Below are 17,575 nucleotides of genomic sequence, written 5' to 3' on the forward strand. Positions count from 1 at the left end.
ACTTTCTGCCAAACCTCCACCTAAAAGCTATACAAGTCTGCTTAGTAATCTGTACATCTCACTCAGGAACCAGGCTAAGCTCATCCTGTGGCTTTCTGAAAGAGAAAAATCCAGACACTGATATGAATCTCCTCTCAAGTTTTAAGAGAGAAATATACATGCTACAGCTATCCTATATATCTGTACGATATAACTTTAACCCTAGCTGAAAGGTGCTGTACCTACCATATTATGACATATTTGCATGCAACAAAACTTTAATCAAGGACACAGCTTTCTGAGTATAGAGGCAGCTGCTTCTGTGTTCAATTACCGCCTGCTACAGTGTTTTATAAGATGGCTCACTTACTTTGGTTCCCTTGTGCTGCGTTTTCTAAATGCCAGCTAAAAAATAATTTTGGAAGAATGTAATTCTTTTCCTTGTGGACAAATAAGCGCAATAAATGACCAACATTATCCCATAACTCATATCTTAACGAAGCCTGCAGAGTTTTGTAACCTTAAAATAAGCAAATTCAAGCATATAAAAGTGTTACATGGTAATAATTGTGGTAATAAGTACTTAGAAGGATAGTGAGTGTGGAGGGTGAATGTGTATATGTTTTTCACCTTTGTTATGTAATTAACATTTTCAGGGACACGGAAAAATCTAGGAATCCTGAAGTATGTCTGACAACAACTATATTGAACAACACTTGGAAAAACTCATTTAGATGCCATCCATGTCTTAAAAGAATGTTCATCTGCATCTGAGGAAAATGGATTTATATTATACTAATAAACAAATACACCTGAATAACATTCGTTATCTTGATAGGTGATCCATGGATAAAGGTAAAGAACACAGACAATTAGTGGGAAAACTTGTTGATTATGCTATTAGGTTGGCACCTCCTCTAGGTTGTGTATGTAAGTCAGTAACAAAAACTGAGCTCTGTGGGTCTCCCTTCTGATGTTATATATTCTACTGCCACAAATGCTATTTTATATCATTAAAGGGAAAAGCTTTTCTTGTATTTGATTTAATGTTTCTTTTTTTGTGTTTGGTCTGGTTACGCGCTCTTCGGAAATCCTTGCAATGCCTGAATGCAAGAGAAAGGCAAAAAATACTGCATAGCAAAGTTTCTGGCTTTCCCCCAGTATGCTGTTCAGCACAAACTGCCATAGGAAGTTCTGTACATACAACAACAAATCCCCAGTTCAGAAGACATTGTATACAGCATGATGTTAAGTTGCCATGTAGATTGAACACATAAACATTAACACTATTTCAGAATGATTTATTATCTCCTGGGTAGCTAAAATAAAATACTACAGTATTTTACAGTTTGCGGCTGACAATTTATGGATTACATTTTTAATTCATAGACTCTGTTTATGAACAGGTTTTAATCCTGAATCCTACTATACATTTTTATGTTTTTTAGTCTAGGCATTTCAAAAGTGATTAAGGAGCTTATAAATAAAGTCATATTTTTCAATTTAAGTGAGTCTACATTTGAAGGGGAAAAAACACACTATTCCTTGCTAAGTTTCTTAAGCTAAATGCCCAATATTTACTAGTTCACATGAGTCTACCCCAGGATTACGTGAACACTTTTCTTTTTTTTTTTTCAATTTGTGCATTAATTTAGAACTAGGCAAGTTGCCATTTTCTAAGAGGGCAGTGGAGGTGAACACTGGAAAAGTCCAGTGCACTTATGAAGAAACACATTTCGTAATTTCCATTTCCAAGATTAGATGTTTTCCTATGTGCATGCATTGGTTCTGGCTGAGATAGAGTTAATTTTCCCCACAGCAGCCCTCATACTGCTGTGGTTTGTATTTGTGGCTGGAAAGGTGCTGATAACACACCAGTGTTTCGACTACTTCTGAGCAGTGCTTGCACAGCATCGGGCCGTCTCTTCAACATTCCCCCCCCTTATCCCCAAAGGCCAGTAGGCTGGGGGTGGGCAAGATCTTGGGAGGGGACACAGCCAGGACAGTTGATCCAAACTGATGAAAGGGGTATTCCATATCATATGACGTCTGCTCAGAAATAAAAGCTAAGAGAAAGGAGGAGGAGGGTGGGGCATTTGTTATTACGACGTTTGTCTTCCGGAGCAACTGCTATGCATACTGAAGCCCTACTTCCTGGTAAGTGGCTGGACATCGCCTGCTGATGGAAAGAAGAGAATAAATCTTTTGTTTTCCTTTGCTTCTGCGCATGGCCTTTGTGTTTGCTTTATTAAACTGCCTTTATCTTGACCCATAAGTTTTTTTCCATCTTATTTTCTCCCCCCCATCCTGCTGAGGAAGGGCGTGATGGAGCAGCTTGGCATCCAGCCAAAGGCAACCCACCACAGTATAGTTTATACTTCCTTCTCTATATACCAGCTTGGTATTTTTCACTGTCTAAGCTCAAAACCTATCTTGTACAGCTCACATCTTAGAATGGCCAGAATACAGGGATAAGCAAAAGAAGCTGCTTACTAGAGGGACTGGAAGGTATGTATTCAATTATAGTATACACTTTGCGACATGAACTCAGGTTTCCTATAGCAGCAAAGTGAAAGTTGGAATAGACTGCTATCAACTTGCAATTCACTTACTAGGGCAGATCCTTATCTCTCTGAAATAAGTGCAGACCCAGAGTGACCCTACACACTTCAATGAATGTAGTTAAATCAATATAAACCACTTTTGAAACAACTGGGGAATGATGTGAATGAAATCTAAATCAAACTCAGGAATTTGTCTCAGACATTTCTTTTCTCCAGTTGTATGGAAAATTTTTCAAAAGTTTAGTTTAAAAGCACTACTTGAAATTTGCTAAAAACACTTTCAAAATCAGTTAAAAACACCTAACCAAACATAGCTAATATCTCAAATTAGTTTATTTACGTTACCTGGCAGGTCAGATAACATAAGATTTGCACAGGTTCAGAACTCATCATATCAATTGTTCCTATAATTGTAAAAAATAATTTTAAATTATAAATGCAATCCTAAGCATATGAAACGTTAGCAGTTATTAACTTTAAAGCCCTACACAGTCAGCTCCTATCAACTGTTATCTTATTTAAAAATAATTGACTCAGCCTTTTCACAGATTCTTTTTTTATTCCAGGTGTTTCATATACGCTAATTTACAAGTATAAACTCTTAACTCTGTTTTCCGTACCCATTTTTCAAGTTATCTGATGCACTCAAAATCCTTTTACTTTTCCTTCTCCTTTTAGAGTTACTTCATTGCTTGTGAAAAAATGCTGGTTCAATCACCCTGGAGACTGAATGCTGCTACCCCCTTTTTCTTATGAGTGATAACAGAGGGAGGGATCAATACGTTTCAGCTTTGATTAGAATTTAAAAGAATTCCTTTTTTGATGGAGACTGTCACAAGGTCTCTGATATTTTGAAGAGTCTTGGATTGAGTGTCAAGTGAGGCGGATCAAGTGATTATAAAAGCAGATCAGTAGAAGAGCTATAGAAACCAAGTGAGCTTTTGTGGAAGGCACCAGGTTGAGGGAAGATGCAAAGGCAAAGGTTTGTGAACCCTCATCTCTTCTGTCAGTCAGCTATGCATTATCCAGGGAAACCTGGGGAAAAAAGTGGATATTCTACACACTCTTAAGTACTAGAAAATACATGAGAGAGTCAAGACTTTATCACCCTGAGTCAAGCTGACAACCCACAAGACTTCCCACTCCGTGAAGCCTAGCCATCCAGGAAGATCTCATGCAAAAAGGTATTCCCAGATTGCATACCTTGACATTTATGCATTGCTCAGCTCAGCTGCAAACTCATCCTTCCCTTTCCTACCTCCCTCACCCAGTAAAGCAGCGCCATATTGCAGGGATCCTTCTCCAGCCCCATGGTGAAGAAATGCTCGCACAGGTCCTGTGCTTGGTACAAAGAGGCCATCTTCCTGTGCCCTGCACAAATCCTGTCTCTGGCTTTTTTCTACTCTTCCAGTCTCTAGGCTTTTGTGACAAATTCAGCTTCCTATTCATACCTACCGCAAAAGCTCAGCCCAGCTGCCTGCCCAGTGACAACAGTAACTGGCGAGAAGAGCCCCTCATCTCTGTGCATGAAGAAACCAGGCTCGGCCTGCCGCAGTGGCAGGTGTTATCTGCTCCAGAGACCTGGTCAGCCCCATCTGGGGGCATCGGCAACATCACCTCAATGTGCTCTGATCCAACAGCTCCCAGCACCAAGTCTCCCTGGGCTTGTTGGCTAAGAAGCCAGCTCAGCTCACGTCTGTCCCAGCTCTGCCATTATCTTCTAGATTTGCCACCTGAACTGCCGAGTTGCTGTCAATAAAATGATCATTGTTAGTCAATATATTTCCCTCAGACCTGTCCGTCTTTCCCTGTGGGACAGGGAATTTTCTCAGAGTGTTGCATGTCTCAACAAATATGAGTGGCCAAATTGCCCAAATTTTCTTATGGTTCAACCCACTGGCTATCCTCAGATTTGAAGATTCAATTTATACTTCAGTAAAAAACTCAGCAAATGCAGATGGGGATCAGCATCAGTCCAGCAAAACAACTTGCAGGTATCTCTTAGAATTTTAAATTCCAAGTCTTGCAACCAGAATTTTCATTAATTTGAGCCCAGTCAGAGCCACTCTAGTAGAGGTATTATGTCTGAAAAAGGATACTTTGCTTCTGAACTAGTTGCAGTTCTTCTAGTAGAGTACAAAAACGGATGTTGAAAGGGACACAATTATGCTTCAGGGACAAATCAGCAAAATCAATTCTTCTTTCAATGTTAGTTAAATTGAGAGGATTGATTTCAGATACAAAGTTTGCTAAGAGTCTATTTGTTTATTTTTCCTTTACAAAAAATGCTACATATGGTTACCTAATTTAAGCTGCAGTCATTTAAATTACCGCATGGAGACACAAAAGTGCGATTGTTATCCAGCAGAAAAAATCAGGGTAATTTGAAGGAATATACTTCAGCAGGAATGTTAAATTCTGCAGCAACTTTCTGATTTCAATTTGCCATATTAAAATGCAGGTGCAGAACTCCTATAAATGCTTCCTCCTGACCTTTACTTACTGAACTGTTCTAAAATTTTTATATCACTAATTTACAGAAGTTATTTACTTTCCATAATTACGAAGCATTTTATATGTAGATATTTCTTATTTAGAAATAGTTTCAAGCTAGAAATCTTCCTAGAAAGGTTTCTGGTTGGTTTTCAGTTTTAAATCTCAGTACAGTAATAAAGAAAAAACATTTGGCTAACTTTCAGAAGATAAGTATGTCCTATTTGTTAAGTGGGCAGGCTAAAACACAAAAGCCAGGGTTCAGTTGCTTCCTCTGCTGCAAGTATCTTGTTTATCCCTGGTAAATCACATACACTGGATTATCAAATACTAAGATTTTTTAACTTTCAATTAAAGCACTGGAAATTGTTACACCTTAAGTAGCATTCTTCATCTGGGCTTCTATCTCTTTGTTTTCAGCCTCACATGTAAAAAATGAGGATAATAGAACTTCTCAATCTTGTAAGAGTATTGTGAATGTGTTGAAAATGTGAAGCACTCAGATACAGATGGCATTTCAATACCTTCGTTTGTTTTTGCCTTCATTTCACCATATCACCATAACAATTCTTTTAATTCAGGCCGCAAAGAGCATGAGGAAGTAAAGACAGAAAAGAAACTAAGAAGCACTAAAAAATTAGATAGACAGAAATAAAAAGGAAACATTTACCCTTCCCAGCCACTATATATTTTATACCATTCTATGTTTTCACATGATAAACTCCTAAGTGTTTTCAGCTGGAATTTTATTCAACTGATGGATATATTATCAGGTATGTAGCCTGTTTTCTAATTAATATACAGAAGATTTAGCATTCTCACAATAGGGATTCATGGCTGACCTCAGGTTTGTATAATAGTTCTTTATTTAGAACAATGAGTCTGTTTCTCCATTACTTCTTGTAAACTTCTTCCCCAGTTTCTCCCTTTCATCTTAAAAATCATGCTTCCCAACCTCAAGACACTCCTCTGGTCATGAAGAATGAAGCATCTAGATATAATAAGCATAAAAAAGTTTTTATAAGTCAAACAGCAGCTGTGTTGGGCACAAAGAACAGAAGAAATATATGTAAAGCACATAGGACAGGTATTCTGGCTCTTTGAAAAATCATGGTGAACAGAGAAAAGAGGATAAGTTGGTGAAACCTTAGACACTTGAAGGTATAAATACTCTGAGACTGAATGTATGAAGCTAACCTTAATGTTTTTTATTACATGCCAGGTGAATGTGGTGCATCAGAAGCCCAGAGGTTCAGTGAAACAGATAGAAATAAATGTATAGGCTATTTAAATAACTGGCCTTTCTCTTTCTTATTTCAGTTGTGCGTGACAGAGCACTAAATGACATTGAAGTTTTTGCAAGCAAGTGGTATTCAACAGTTCACTAAGCTTTACTGCAGCTACTCCTTTACATTTAACTCATTTAGTCTTATGTGATGCTGAGTGAAAAGCACTCTATAGGTACAAAATATGATTTCTAGTCTAACTTCACCCTGTATGGGTGTGGTGCTGCATGACAGCAGAAATGCTCAGTGAACATCCCACAGCAAATATGAAGGTTCACTTCGGGAAATTACAGTTCAGTTGCCTAGTTGAATAACTTCTGAAAATGGGGAAGGTGGTAAAAGGAAGTTTTCTTCTTCAATTTCTCCTTACAACCAGTGTTTCCTTCCAGTGATACATGTATAGTGAATCTCAATATACAAGCATAGCTGAACTTGTCTGCCTGATGAGAGAGAGTAGGCCTCTTGTGACTACTGTATAGAAAACATTCTACAACCTAATGGTTTTTGGAAGATTAAGTATTCTGTCTACAATCTATACAAAGATGCATATACACTCACACACGTGTGCGCACAAGAATATATGTCATTTATGCTAAAGCTCTCTTTTACTCAATTTTTAATTATGATGGTGTGTACTGAGATGTTTCTGAGACATTTATGATGCTTTTCCTGTACTACACTTAGTCCTACTCTGGACTTCTGTATCTCAGTCTTTTCTTACTAGGCAACTCTTCAAAATGAAATGAATGTTAGTGCCCCAGCCACCTCCTTTTCCTCAAGCTCATTTCTGGATGGACAACTATAAATAATTGCCATGAAATTGTGCAGATAAGTAAGATTCCACTTTACTGGGGCTGTAAAGATCAAAAGAGGTCAGGCTAAGCATGCTACAGTCATTCATGCAAAGAAATAACATTACTATATTGCAGGAACGTACAAACAACCTTTTGTTCCAGCTTTAGCATGAGGGATGCCAAGTTTTAGAATCTAGAAAGTTCAGTGGGCTTTTAATTATGTCCTGTGAGAAGAAATCCTTTTACTAATTATTATTATGTCTCTTCACCCTAGAGTTTCTCTAAGCAACTGCTCTCTTTTGTAAGGTGCTGCAGCATACAAACATACAAGTAAAAATGTAATGTAATAGCAAAACCACAGCACTTGTTTTGAACTCTGACCTTTTGAATCCTCAAAGTTACCAGTTTGTAATAGTTATACTGAGATGTACTTAAAATATTGCATCCTGCTATACATCATTATGTACCCTTGCAAAAAGCAAGGTAGTCTAACAGCAACAAGTAATCATTACTGTTCATTATTTTACAGACATTAAATGGGCTATCTTGTTGAAAGCTCCAGTCAAGAAAAGGTAATCCAGAGAAGGCCTTAGCCTTTCACAGCGCAGAGCTCCCCGCTTGCGCCCATGGCTGAAATACACTGACCCACAGCCGTGCTGGCTGAAGCAGATCCAAAGCTGCAAGGGCTAAACAGGAAGGTTTGCCCAGCCGTGCTTAAAGGTGAGTTGGGCGGGAGCTGTTAGCAACAAAGATCAGATGGGCCCGATCGGCAGTCAATCTCAAATGCTTCTGTGTCAATTGGACACTCCCGTGCCAGCTCGGGGATCACAACAACGCTTTGATGACCGTGGGGTGGCAATGCATGATCATGCAATTCCCCTTCCAGGCATGAGAATGTAGTCTCCTTCTGTGGACAACTCCCAGTACCGGATGATCCTGCTCTGCGTGGGATTTCCAAGCTAACGGCTCCCTGGGACCTCTTTTTTGTTTCCAGGAGAAGAATCCGTCTACCGCTCCCCGGACTCAGCCCAGGACTAACAGCAATCTTTCATTCTCTGCTGGTACTGCCCCAGACAGAGCTTCCTGGTTAAGAGCCCCTTTTTCTTAACACATGTGAATCTTAAAAGGCTCCATAAGAAACAATGTAAGTTTTTAATGTAAGTATAGGGTCTGCACATAGCAACAGCAGAGAGAGAGAAGTAGAAGAAAAGAAGAAAGGAAAGAAAGCAAGCAGGTCCAAACCCAACACCAGGGACCTTGCCTCCACTCACCACAAAACTTAAGGATAGGCCCAATTCTCCTCACTTTACTTGTATGAGAAAGTGAAATGGTCTCTTGCACGCACATGCACGCTCTCTCACACTCTTTCACTTTTCCTAACACTGTCAGAGACATCTATCCGTAGTCAGTCATCCTTGCTTTAAGGTTCTTTAAATGGAAATATAATAATCTTCCAGATTCTGGGGGTCCCTTTGTCAGAGTAATTCCCGGGGAGACAGCCCCCATTTGATGAAACGAAGAGTTGCTACATTAGCAAAGGACTGACCAAAGATAGGGTTCTGTGTTCATGGTAGAAATCCTCTTTTACCAACAACTAGCTTTAAGGAACCCTGTAACAAAATATGTATGTTTGTACCTTCATGTTCCTGTATTTTATTTTCTGTCAAATTAGACTCTGAATTTATGAATATTATGATCTCTGTGGGAATTTGGGCTTTAGGCTATGCACTTGCTACCCTCAGCCTCAGAGATCTCAAAAGTATAGGCACCATTTGATCTACTTTCCCCAAATCTGTTCCAGTTTTGCACTTTCTCTGAGTGTCCATGTGGCTCTTAGTCACACGCAAAAGCCCTACGTGTAACACTTTAAATACCCAGATAGACAGTACCAATACAAAATCCAGTAAGACTGAATCTAAAATGAGCTGCCATGACTAGCCCTCCTATTTTAGATCCTTTGAAAGTTAATGGTCCGGTTTATGTCTAAGGTATTGGACCATTACACTGTGCGGGTGATAATGTTACAGGCCTCTCAACAGAAAAAGTAAACTACATTGTAAGTTGCAACAGAACACTTCATTTCCTTCCAGTGGAGAGCTAACAACTATTTGCATAGGCTTCATAACGTTACCAGAGAGCTGGAAGAAAAGTTTTTATGGTTACAGCAGAAAACAGATGGAACTGACAGAGAACTACTAAAATATGATGTATATGAGGACTTTCTTGCATGGTACGCTTCAGTTCAGACTTTTACAGCAACTCTCTGTATAACTCTTTATGTTTTAGTCACTTACATGAGTAAGATATTTGAGTACCTGATATTCTTGAAAATGTTTATCCTTAAACATACACCTGCAGCAGAAGCTACTATAATATTGTCTGGCAGAAGAAGAACATACTAGGTGACTTACTTCAGACGAGAAATCTACAGAATTTGGATATCAGAAGTCGCTACACAATCACTGTGTAGGCATTTACTATTCAAATAAACGTTCAGATTTTTTTTTTAAATTGCTGACATGTCATGATATCTTTTAAGTAAAAGAATTCATTTCCATTCTATTTGTATGTTTTTACATGATCATCCTAAGTGTTTCAACTGATATAGAGGAATTTAGCTTGCAATAATTCCAGCTGGTAAACATTTAAAGTTTTCAGTTTTTTCAGTCCCCGGTATCAGAAAAAATACCTTGAGAAAATGAAAATTTTGTGCTATCTGGTAGTGTTTATGTATCTGGTGTTATTTTTTTCTCGCATACTTTAAGACAAAAAATAGAATCAGAGAGGCTGCTCTCCTAATGGTTTTTTGCGTGCTGCTCTAAGAATAAGTGGAAACAAAATATGAAGTCCATCTCCAATTCTGGAGATGTTGGATTCTCAATTTCATTACTTTTAAGGTGTACACATTGTGTTGTATTTTCTCCTTAGGGTGCACTGATGCAAGTGAAAAAAAGATGTTCTATAAATAAATTAGAGCAATAATGAAGTAAATTTTGTATAAATTATGAGTTACATGGCTGTAGGCTGAGAGGAACAGAAAACTGTGGAAATAAAGTTATTGTGAAGTATTGCTAGTTGTTAATATGTGTGTACCTCTTTGAAAATGCAGATAGATAAAATCAATATTAAGTTATTATTGCATTGTAAGGACTCTTACTTCAGTGATTTCACTGTGTGAAATATCTGCCACACTGGCACTGAAAAATCATGGCACATTCAAAACAAACACTACATGGCTATGATGCAAATGAAAGATTGAAAGTCTATGTTGTACCTCAAAAATTCATCAAACGAAGCATCTAAGTCAATTGATGAATTTTTAATAAATATGTTAATTTTTTATGCACAAGAGATGTTGGACATATTTATCCATGATTTTTTCCTTTTAACCTATTGCTAATTTCAAGGTGAAGGCTAGAAAACAGCCTGTGGTTTTATTCTGAGTCAAGAGTTGACTTCTTCAGGCCTTACCCTTCCACTTTTACCTATCAAAACACTGCTAACTTGTTCAATCTACCTACCTAGAAATATAAAACAGCAGGAAAAAGCCAGAAATTTCATACAGACTTACTTTTTATATTTTTTTTTTGTCCCCATCATCTCTATAAGCTTTTATTTAAAAAGTTTTCAGAAAAAAAATGGGTCAGTTTAATTCAACTAAAAGAATTCCTCACAAGGATATTACTGTGAGGAACAAGATTGTTTTTCCCATGAATGATCACAGCTCAGCCAAACCTGAAAAGCACTGAGTGATTTTCAGCTGTGGCAGTGAGGGAGCAAGTATTTTCACTCTAAGTGGGAGGCAATGTCCATACTCGATGTAATTGTCATTTGGAAATATAATATATTTCTGAAAATGAACTCTCCAAAGCAGACTGAAAAGCTTTTAGTCTGAAGGAAGGAGACAGGCAGCTTTCACCAGAGAATAAACTGGGAAAATTAACTTTTTAGGAGCAGAAACACAAAGTCACTTGGGTGGAAGGAAGACAAACAAAATAAATGAATAAATTTGTAAATAAGTAAAGCCACTGTTGGAAACAGCAGAGCGGAATCAGGCTGTGGTTATTTTCAGAAATTCTTGGTGAGATCAACACGGCTTTTGTCCTCTCACTTTTCTTTGAGGTGGACTACACATAAATGTATACTAGAGGCTGAGTTGACATCAGAAGCAATTCAGTGTGAGGAGTCCTTCTCTAGACGGAGCTAGGCTGAGACCCTGTATGGGTATGGGATCCCATGGGCACACAAGGCATTGCTTTTTCCCTGTGTATGCAGGGATTTCACCCAGTAGGCTCTTCATATATAAGGAAGAAAAATATGCTTTTAAAATTTTAGTACTACTTAGACTGGTCTTCAAACAAAACTGAAGCAAAACAAATAAATAAGGTCACAGTAGATTTTATGTAGAGTGCATTGTTTGAATGTGACTCCAACAAATAACATTTCACATTTAATACAAGACCTTCATGATTCTGCTGAGCTCGGCAGACTATTTGGAATAATGTTTCACTGAGCATCAAATTTATCTAGTTCATCTGCCCTCTTATTGATTATTTTTTCTTTTCCTTTTGCATCAGATATTCTTTCTGCTGCCGTTGTAAGTGCCTTGTAAATATAAATGCATGAAGAAATATCTTGCTCCTAGGGGAAAAAAAAAAGATTTGGCTTGCCCTGAGGAGGTTAAACACTTACATGTTGCTCTTTCAGGGTGTAAAATATTTGGGAAAAATAAAGACAGTTTTCTCAGTCCTGTAAGAACATACAGGATATTATTACACTATCTAATAACAAGTGACAGGCCTATTAGAAAGTCAGGGGGCTTTTCCAACCTCCTTGGAGAAAGTTGTATGAGAGAGGAGACCATTTTAAAAGAAAGGCATATACTCTTGTTAGAAGATCAGACTTACTATTCATTTTCCTGTGATTTCTTAGGTGAATATCAAGTAGTCCAGAGAATTTACTGCTCTTATCTACACTGTTTTATTAGAGAATCTGCTCTTTTGCCACGACCAATGTTACCATAGCCAAGCTATTTAGTTTCTCTAATACGCCTTGCCCCTTCCTTAGCTGTTGCTCCCCAGAGGCTCAGCAGAACTCACTAATATCATACATGTGACATGAGACAATAATTTCTTGGTTTTTTTTCTTTTCTTCCAATGCACAGTGATACAGAACACCTATAGTGCAAATAAAGTGTAGGAAATGTTGGACTTTTTAATATTTTAATTTTAATTTAATTTTTTTTATATTTCAATATGTTTATATGCAGAAATGAATATGTAATACTACTTTCTTGTCTTCTAGATATCTCTGGAAGTAATTCCACTAAAAGATTACAATATTTTAATAAGCACACTATAACCATAATAATACCAAATGAATATAATCCAAAAATGTGCGAAACACAACTATTCTAAAATAACAAGCACCTTCCATAATTTTATGGTCTCTTCTTTTCTTATGATTTAGACTGTTATTTTCTTATTTTCATAGAGGGAACAATGCTATACTTCTTTCTAAAAGATTTCAAAAAATCTATGCTCACATTATATTTAGATAGACTCTGTACTATCTGAAGCTGTGACATGGTTATTAACGTTTCTTGCTGATATGGAAAATGTATATAACTAACTTCAGCAATAGCTGATAAACAATAGATGCCATTCTAATGTTAAGTCTGAATTCGATTTCTGGATTGTGGTTTGGGTTTTTTTCCTAAAAGTAGGATGTGTCAAATTTCCATGTGTTAAAAACAGCCAATGTTCTTTCTCTGTGTCAAATAAAAACCTGGATGTCATTTAAGTTGACATAATGCCTCCTTTTCATCCAAATGCAACCAAGAATATCTAAATGTTACCAAGTAATCTGCTGATGACTACCTTTATTTTCAAAAACTTTGTTTTGAACTAGTTTGATGGGCAAATGACATAGTTCCTCACAAATATTTTTCTATGAAGATTTTTTTGGTTGTTTTACACCATTTTAAAATTGAAGCTGTTTCCCTCTGCACATAGGAATATGAAAACAATTTTGGAATATCAATGGTAGACTTAAATTTATGAATTTTATCAAAATAATTATTTCAATATTTGATATTATTTATAACACCATGAGCAACAGGTATAGAGAATTTGGAAGATGGAAGAACTAACTTTGAAATAGTTCACAGTGTAGTTTTTTTTGAGAAATCATTTGCAAAATACTGTATTTTCAAAGTAGCAAATGTTACCCAAATCAAAAAACCCTATACATCTCAGTTAGTAGTTAGTTTAATAGACTGCACATATTATTACCTTGTCACTTCCAGCATACCAAAAGGCCTTCTAGGAATTTGCACATTAGATTCCTTATTTGTTTTAAGCTGCAGCCTACTTTTTATAAAAACACAGTCTTCCAAGAAAAATTTCATGTAATGGAATGACCAACATAATTCCCTATTAAGTCATTATGTTATCATTGATATTAATTATTGTTAAATATCACTAACATTGAAAGCAGTTTCTATTCTATTTTCTACCTTTTTGTCTAGTAAGAGTTATTTATTACAAATCATTTTATTCGATACATTCATGCAGGCATATGTAATTTTATTTCTTATACTACATCTGGAGGTGAAAAATAGGGTAAGCTCTTAACTCTGTCACTTATTCCTGTAGCTTTTCTCTGAATCTTTTCCATTGTTTTTAGCAATTTTTTTGAACCATGAACATCAATAACAGCCTCATTTACACTATATGCAAAGACAATAATACTTTCTGTACTTGATTTTTTTGGATTATAGGTTTGATTTATCAATGTCATGCTTCACTGTAATTTCAGCAATATTATCACTTTGATCACATGCACAGGTAGACTACCATTATTACTGTATTTATGGTGAAAATTCAGGCCCTGTTTTCACAATGCTTAAACATACTGCGATGTACGCATCCTAGCAAAAGTCAAAGTAAAATCTCATTAATCAGATTTAGCAGTTGTGCTTTTTTTGTAAAACCAGTGACACACTTCCTCACTGAAGCCAGTTGCAAAATTACACTGGAATTCAGTGAAGCAAGGATTCCCCTTTCACTTCTAAACTGCAGCTGGGAGCACACTGAGGGAACATGCAACAAAGAAATAATAATAACTAATGGCACACACAACCACAAATGAGTGTCTTTTCTTTTCCAAGGCATGTAATTGAACAAGCAGCTTCAGCCTCTTGTTAGGAGCCTTGCTGAGTTAGGAGAGTTGCCAATGAGACGGAAATACAATTCATATCTTTAATTTTTTTACTTTTTATTAAAGTTTTGGTTTAGAACAACAGTTCCTTTGTTGCTTTCCCCAGTGTGTCCCTCACTCCAATTAAAAACTACTAGTTCGCATATAGAAAAAATAATTACAACACTGTATAATATCCCAAAAGTATAGGGCAGAATGGGTTCTGTCATTATATTCTATACTAATTGCCTGTATTTTATATGAATTGCCCCTATCAAAAACATGTTAATGAGTATTATAACAGAATAGAGAATATCAGATACTAATATAAGAGATGTTTTTTAAATGGGTTATCTATTGATTATGCTGCACAGGATATTACAAAGGTAGTTGTAAGAAATACTCTACACCAGCATAACACTTGAGTTCTGATTCTCTTTCACAGTACTGCCTTTGTAGACCAAAATTTTCAAAAATGCTAAACATTTAGCAGTTCCCAATGAAAACAGTAACAGTAATCCCAAAGCAATTTTTTAAAAATCAATCCCACATAAAGAAACAAAAATATCAGAGGCAGGTCAGTTTATGTACCAAGCCACAAATGGATGCTTCCTGGAACGATATGCTATTAGAAAGGTCAGTTTTACAAGTATAGAGATGTGCTACCACTTTCTTTTCATGCATCCTTAATAGGTTCTATTTTGTCTCTCATCTGGTGCTTTCAATACGAAAGGTATTGATTGCCAAAAGGTGTTCTAGCTGTTTACTTGTAACAAAGAAGCAATTTGGGACAACTTTTTTAGCTTATCAGACTTAAATGAGCTACATGAAGTCTAGAACCTTGACACTGCAGGTGGGAATGGTTATATAAAGCATCATTATTTCTTAAGTATGTCTACCCTAGTTGCTGCCCACTGACACCAGTAATGAACAAAGACAGCTACATACTTCTCCTCTGATTCTCTCAATGCAAAGTCAATTCTCTGAGTCTCCCCAACAGTGGGCATCAAAAGGTTGTTAGTTTTTCGAGTTACTCATATTTATTGATCTTCTGTCTAAAAAGCAACAACAGGTACAACAGTGCTAGCCTGTAGATGAATTGCTCATGCTGTTCTGGGGAGCGAATGGTTTTTAAATAAGCACTGTTCCCATGAAGCATGCACTACACATGGTTTAATTTTAAAAGCTTCAAAAGATTTACATTGTCCTCATGCACTGCTTCACAGACAGATCTGTCTACAACCATTGCTGTTACAATAGTATGTCATCAGTCATCCTCCTCAGCAGTACCTGTGTGCTCATAGGTACTAGGTCATGTAGAAGCAAGAGAAACCTTATTGTCCAGCCATTTAAGATAGCCAGCAAACTGCTTCATGCAAGAGAAGTATAATTATTGCACAGCAAACAAGCTGTGGATCTGCATTTTTAAATCTTTGGAGCATTAGCTAAATAGAACATCTAACCAGAAAGTGAAAATAAAAATAACTGCTTTTTTCCCTTCTAACACAGCTAATCACGGCAGAAATGGTCACTTGCAGTCCTATCACATCGGTTTGTTAAAATCCCACCTTTGAGTAGTGCAAGCACGATCCCCACAGCACCTTTGAAATCATGTCTGCAGCCACTCACCTCTGTGGTTTCACAAATTCTGGTTTTTGGAGAGTTTTGCAAAGAAGTTGAAATGAAAGCAGTTTTAATCTGGTTCTACTGTCTGATAACGTAATAGCAGCTCCAAACTGTGCTTGGAGGAGTAACTTTAAACAGGAACTTCCTTGTCTGGCTTAGCAGGATACTGATAAAGTAACAGGCAGTACTGTAACGTCAAGATAGTTAGCGGCAAAACGTGGAGCGGGTGAGGTACAGTATTTTTCTAATAAAAAAGATGATGGGTAGAAGAGGAAATGAATGCTGGATTATGCCTACTTATAGTCAGACAGACAATTTTAATAAGATGCACAGTAAGAAGCAGTACATCAGCTTTTGCTCTGATCTGAAGCCCAAACATTGCATAAAACCTGCACATCTAAGCGCGGCATCAAGCCACCTGCAGCTGCCTCCTGAAAAGGAGCAGAGGAGACAGGGCATCCAGGAGCTTGGTGAAGTCTGCAAAATATACTTTAATTGGATCTGGGCAGGAGCCTACCATTTGCGTGGCTCTGGGAAGATTTCTTCTGTTGTGTGTTCGTACTAGGCCAGGTTATGAGCTACCCAACTGCCTGTGCACTGATCACAAGCCAAATGCATGAAGAATGACTAAGGCGGGCATGAGTGTTGATGAACTACAAGGCTTTTTATAATATGTACCAGACATTAAGAAAGTTTGACTTCTTTACACCAACACCATTCCTCAATGCAGAGAATGAAGACAAACACCCAGCTGCTGCTTTAAATTCAATAATGAGAAACTCTTTGTCATTCTTAACAGCCGTTTGTTAAGACCACGGCTGAGACACATTGAATAAGCAAAATAAAGACTGTTGCAGTCTTGCTGCTTATGTCAATTTTGATTCATTGACACATAGTGGGGACCCGCTGCTGGATTCACTCCTGCACATCAGGGTCTGTCTTGCACTAACAGTCCAAACCTAGACCTGGTCTCATTGTTGCTGAGCAGTGGTGCAGGATCAGTGCGTGACCCCGCTGGTTGCAGCCTTGATGATGCAGTCCCTGTTGCAGGGCCTGCTTTGCTGCCTGGGTGCACTGCTGCCTCCTGACAACTGGCTGCCTCCCAAGGCCCCTACGGCCTTTTCTGCAAAGCTCTTCCTGGCTGGTTGGCCCCAGCCTGTCCTGCTGCAGGGAAGCCCCAGCTTGTTCTCCTTGCCTGAGGCCAGACTTTGCCTTGGCCTTAGGGCAACTCCACGGGATTCCCATCAGCACATTTTTCCAGGTCCCTCTCAACAACAGTCCTGCCTTCCAGTTCACTGACTGCTCCCCCCAGTATGGTGTTATCCACAAACAGTCTGGGAGTGCCTTCTGTCCCGTCATCTAGGCTGGATGAAGGTAGGAAACTGCATGGACACAGCATCAATTCAGCCACTGGACACCACTTTTTACTGTCTGTCAGCTGGACTTTGCACTGCCGACCACAGCCCTTTACGCCTGTGCATCCAGCCAGTTTTTCACCCACCTTCTCATTCAGGTATCCAAACCAGATCTCACCAATGTAATGACAAGGAGACTCTGGGTTACTGTGGCAAAGGCCTTGCTAAACGGTACATCCAGACCCTTCCCAGGGACTAAGGGGAGGCTGACCTGCCTG

This window comes from Calonectris borealis, chromosome Z (genome assembly GCF_964195595.1).
Source record: "Calonectris borealis chromosome Z, bCalBor7.hap1.2, whole genome shotgun sequence".
In the NCBI taxonomy this organism is placed as follows: domain Eukaryota; kingdom Metazoa; phylum Chordata; class Aves; order Procellariiformes; family Procellariidae; genus Calonectris; species Calonectris borealis.